Raw genomic sequence first — 6,046 nt, 5'->3', positions numbered from 1 at the left:
ACACAGGTGTCGTGAACGTTAGACTCCAAACACGATTACGAAGCACCAATGTAAATACTGCAACCTGGTCTTGGACGCGAGTTTGAAATAAATCAACCATCAGGTTCTAAACCCTAAAATCTATTCGCGAGAAATAGGTTCAGTTGCCGCTCCCCCGTCTTGTCTGCAGAATGAATCCCGCCGTGTCAATTTCTTTAAACGCTTCCACGTTCAGGAATTAAAATTAAACGAAACAAGAAAGACGCTGTGATTGTAGCTGTTCCACAAAGGGGCTGGAGAAGCTCAGTCGGTCCGCAGGCAAAGATATAAACGTTGGTTATATACATTTGTCTCCTTTGGACGCTGCGGGACTTGCTGAGTTGATACAGTACTTATGCGAATTAAAGAATGAACCAGCTACTTTGAAAAGGAGGTGTGATGTTTTCAGCAGTATTCAATATCGTTTAATTAAAACATTTCATTTTAAATATCACAAGATTGCAATTCGTTGCATGGAGGTTTGTTTTTCTCGCAGCCTTTACTGTAAAACAGATGTCCCCGCACCAAACTGTTGTGATCTCATGTAACGCCTTTCAGTTCAGTTCTTGATCAGTCATGAATTCGCTGATGCACTCATAAAACAGGACATATCAAAGAAGCAACGCACAGCCAGTGGAACTCGACTTGCAGTTGAAAATACAAGGGACCAAAGCATGTCACCAGATCCGGGTTCGAATTGTTTTATATCCAAACAATAACCACACCAGCAGTGCGAGTATAAGTCAGCTTTAATAAACTAATATGTACACTACTAGGTCTTGTCTCTCTGCAAGACGAACCTGGAAGGCTAGACTGGAGCTCTAGACTGCTTTATCTACAAGGTCACCGGGATGACCCCCGTGACCTAGTGGTGTCATTGCAGATCACCACAGTGACTTCAGCCTCAATCTGATTGAAGTTATGCACTGAAATGTTTCCAAAATACTTTGAGGGTTGAGCCGTTGACAGATTTAAATTAATAATCAGTCATGATCTAGGTGAATGTGGGACAGATTCGAGCCCTGAACATTTTCCCACACCTTGATCTGATGCAGGGCTCTAGCCCTTTGCTCTATAAAGAACACCGTTTGACCTGTTGAGATTCTCCAGCTTTATGTTTTTACTTCAACCACAGTGTCTGCAGATTTTTGTGTTTTACTTTGAGCACTGAATGGTGTGTTCCAGAGATAATGACTCATTGTCCTAAATTTTATTCATAAAATTAGACCTTATTTTTAATGTTTAATCAACAAACATCAGTTGTAGGGAATAAAGGACAGACCTGTTGATATATTGAAAGCCATGCGGTTCAAGTCACGCTTGTTGTCATCTGATTGCACAAGTACGCCCCGATGAAACAGCATTTTCGGCTCCTGAGTACAAAACAGGCAGATACACAACCAGACATAAAACACGTACAGACAAACAATACATAGGCAGGACAGGTATTCATATATACAAGTCAACAAATAATATTGTTTCATGAATATGAGAGCCTAGAGGCTCTTTTTCACTGGCATCCCAGTTAATTGGCTGTGCAGTGTCCTGGGATAAGAAGCCCTTTGTGCTGTTTCCACTGGGCCACCCTTAACTGGGACACTTATTGCTTTTCCACTGAACCCACTCATCCCAGGGATCGGAGTGTTCTACCTTCACATGGAAATGGGTGACTTTCTGCTGTCCCTTTTCCACTGGTTTTATCAGCCCACCAGTGTCAGTAAACACCCGGGATATGAATAGAGGTAGAGGCAGTTAATCACCCGTGTGAAATGATATCATTTGATGCCAGTGTTCAGAAGGTGTTCCTTTTCCATTGGACCCTGTCCCAGTAAATTCCCAGATAATCCCTGGGACAGGGTGCCAGTGCAAAAGGGGTTTAGGATGGTTAGTGTGAGCAGTTCCTTTGACCATTCAGCATTTTCACTGCCTATGGGAAGAAGTTCCTGTTTAAGTCGCATGTAACAATCTCTTTCAAAAGACAACTATCTGGAAGTTTAAAGACATTACAAAATCCAGCTCCCTTATGTTAGTTGCAAATGCCAATAACAAAGAGTGGTGCAATGGGAAGCGCACACCCGCACCCTCAATTCTTTAATGAATGGTGATGATGTGCATTGAGAGGTAGGTTCATTATGAGAAAAACAATGTTAAACCTATCGGTGCAATTGCTCCAAAGACTCTACTGGAAAGTGCCACAGATTAAGGCCTAACCATCATTCCACGCTAAATGAATGGAAACTATATAAAAATCCTATGGGCTATATGCTGGAGGTGAATGTGTAAAGGGAAAATCAGATTATTGTAAATGTACTGTAAAATGAAACGGCGGAGCATCTGATAAAGCATCTACAAGAATATTCTGTAAAATGCATTTTCACTTTTATCACTAATATATATTTATAGAAAATAAATCTACGCACTCCAGCTTTTAGCTGAATTGCCATTTACTATTACCATTTATCATTAGCACAGACAAATGGTGTCATCTATAATAAAAGACGAAACAGCAGAGCTCATAAAATCATAACATACAGCATGGAAACATGTCCCATCTGCACAGCGAGTTCATCTCTACCAACAACCATATGAAATGCATTTTTATTCATTTCCAGATTGTACATATCATCTACGTATTAGGTACCATTCACAGACGCCTATTAATCTATCAACCACAGCATGCCTTTAGAACGTGGGAGGGAACCAGCACAATGGAAGAATCCAGAACAATCATGGAACTTCCATGGAGACAGCACCCAGGGTCAGAAATGAACTTGGGTCTCTGGTGCTGTGAGATAAGAGCTCTACTACCTGCACCATTGTGATGTCCACCTGGAGTCTTGTGTTCGATTTTAGTCTCTTTCCCTCAGAAAACATGCAACACTATTAAGGGATTTCAGCAAGTCTTCACTAGATTGCTTCCAGGGATGATAGCTTACCATATGAATGGAGATGAATGCCTGGTAATTAATTTTCCAGCATTTGAGAACATTTCATCAAAATTTACAAGATTATTGAGTGGCTTGACAAGCTGGGTGCAGGGAGAGTGTTCTGGCTGAGGAATTTAGAGCCAAGGGCACAATTTGAGAATGAGGGTGGGGAATTTAAGTTTGAGATGCTGTTGACTCATTGAGAGCTGAAGCTTTATAATTCTGTACCCCTGTGAAAGTTCAGTACTTGTTTCATTCAAAATAGAAAATAATGCATTTCTGGACATTGAGAAACAAAGGAAATGGGGACAGAGCTAGAAAATGTCACTGAAGTAGATCATCCATGATCTTAATGAAAGGTGGATGGCGCACTCCAGATCCTTTTTCTTAGATTCATATGATAGGCAAGTATGCATGTTAATGACTAATACCTTTATTCTGAGGCTCTGAGACTGCAATTCTGCAGCCCTAGGAGGCACATCTCCAACAGCATCATTGCCGTTACGAATTCAGATTTCAGATTTATTCTCAGAGTACATACATGACATCACATGCAACCCTGAGATTCTTTATCCTGTGGGCCAGGCACAATGATCACTTAGTGGTGGTGCAAAAAAAACTGTACACAATGTACATATGTAAACAAATCAACAAATGTTAACAACTGACTGCAATACAGAGGGAAAAAAAACAATAAAGTGCAAAAGGAAGAGTCCTTAAATTGATTTTGTTGAGTTTGTTGTTGAGGAGTCTGATAGTGCAGGGGTGGTAGCTGTTCCTGAACCTGGTGGTATGAGTCTTGTGGGACCTATACCTCTTTCCTGATGGTAGAAGCGAGAACATAGTGTGTGATGGGTGGTGCATATATCAACAGGTCTGTCCTTTATTCCCTACAACTGATGTTTGTTGATGATTGCTGCTGCTCCTTGTAGATGTTCTCGATGGTGGGAATGGGTTTGCATGTGATGTCCTGGGCTGTGCCCAATATCTTTTGCAGGGCTTTACGATCAGAGCTATTGGTGTCCCATACATGACAGCTGATTAGCACACTTTCCACCACACATCTGTAGAAATTTGCCAGGATTTCAAATGTCATACCAAACCTCTGCAAACTCCTGAGGAAATAGAGGCACTGATGTGCTTTCTTCATGATGCCATTAGTGTGTTGGCTCCAGGAAAGATCTTCTGAGATGGTGACTCCCAAGATCCCTCTCCACCTCTGATCTCCAATGATCACTGGATCATACACATCTAGTTTTCCTTTCCTGAAGTCAACAATCAGCTCCTTGGTTTTAGAGTCATTGAGTGTGAGGATGTTGTTGGTGTACTATTCGGCTAAGTTTTCAATCTCCTCCTCAATGCTGGCTCATCCCCTTCTTTTATACAATCCACTACCATCATCAGTGAATTTGTAGATGCTGTTGATGTCTCACTGAGCCACACATTCATAGGTATAAGGCAAGCATAGCATGGGCTGTGGTGTTCCATTACTTATGGAGATTGTGGAGAATATGTTCTTACCAATCCTCACTGATTGTAAGGAAATCCATGATTCAATTACACAGTGGGGAGTTGAGTCCCAGGTCTTGGAGTTTGCTGATCAGTTTTGAGGGAGTGATGGTGTTAAATGTTGAATGGTAGTTGATAAAGAGCATCCTGATGAATGAATCTTTGAGGTCCAGGTGTTCCAGACCTTTGTGAAGAGCCAGTGAGATGGCATCCATCTGTTGCTACAAAGGGCTAATTTGGGTACATCCCAATATATGCTGTCAAATCTTCTTCAGTGGCTTCATTGTTATTTTTGTGTGAAATCCTGTGCCTAACATAGAACCAAGTTTAGATATTGGAGAAACAGCTTAATTAACAGGGTGTAGTCACGCTAGCCATGCAGCGAGCTAAAAAACAACACGGAGTCGAAAGTTAGTTGTAGCAACTGCTTTACTGATTCAAAAACCACAAGCTTATGATCCCTCTCCCAGCATCCCCTGATACCTGTGGGGTGGAAATGATGTCAGCTGCTAGTTTGTGAGCTTGCCCCACATCTGGAGATCTCATAGTCATTTTTGCTGCGGACTTGCCCATGACTCTGTTAGCCAGTTTGCCGGTTGTGTGGACAAGCCACCACATGGACTTCCCCCCTCCCCACCCTTGGAACCAGTGCTAGGAGGTGTGGATTCCATGCCCAACACCTCTTTAGTCTATTTGGTGGCCAACTTCGTTGTTGTGGGGGTGGCACAGTCACAGCGTGTTCCAGGTCAAGGTGCGCCAGCTTGAGGCAATAAATGTTGAAGGTCTCCTCATGGCTGCACATGTTGAGGACGCACGTGGTTCTGTTTTGACCCACCACCTTTTACGGGCCCTTGTACAGCCACTGGAATGGAGTCCAGTGCATGCCCCTGCAGATGAAGACTTAGTCGCAGTTCCGGAGGTCCTTGGGGACAAAGGAAGGTGTTGGGCATTGGCATGAGACTGGGACATCTCTCGGAGTCTTGTGAGCACTGCTGCGGGTGTCTCCTCAGTGCCTTGGGCCGCTGGCACAAACTCGCCTGGAACTGTCAGTGGGGCACTGTATACCAACTCTATCAAGCCTTCTTTGGGAGTCATGCAGGTGCCAAGAAGCAGCCATGGTGTGAAACAGCTGGGTCCCAAGTAGTTGTGCCAGGACCAACCACAGGCTGGATGTGAACTGTGACCCCCTCCCCCCCCAATCCCATCTGAGGTGACGATGGCAGGCAGGCTGAAATGTGCAACCCAGCTTACAATGAGGGCTCTGGCGCAGGACTCCGTGGACGTGTCAGCCTTTGGACGTTAGAAGTCTGGCAGTGTATACATGCCCTGGTTCAGTGCCCGACCTGCTTGCATAAGCCATGCCAAGCAAATCTATTAGCCAAGAGTTTGATGGTTGGCCAAATCGACAGATGGGCAAAACCATGTAGTGCATTGAAAATGCAACGTGTCCAAATGGCTGGAACGATGGGCCAAGTTGGCCGGTGGATACGTCACAGAAGAGTTTGCTGCCTTTTGGGCCGATGGGGATGTCCTCAAGTTACAGGCCCGAGGCAGCGGTGTGGTAGGTCTGCATTTATTCGTCCAATTGCTGT

The sequence above is a fragment of the Narcine bancroftii genome, chromosome 1, assembly GCF_036971445.1.
Source record: "Narcine bancroftii isolate sNarBan1 chromosome 1, sNarBan1.hap1, whole genome shotgun sequence".
In the NCBI taxonomy this organism is placed as follows: Eukaryota; Metazoa; Chordata; class Chondrichthyes; order Torpediniformes; family Narcinidae; genus Narcine; species Narcine bancroftii.
The sequence above is the reverse complement of the archived record's forward strand: the minus strand, read 5'-3'. Positions refer to the sequence as shown.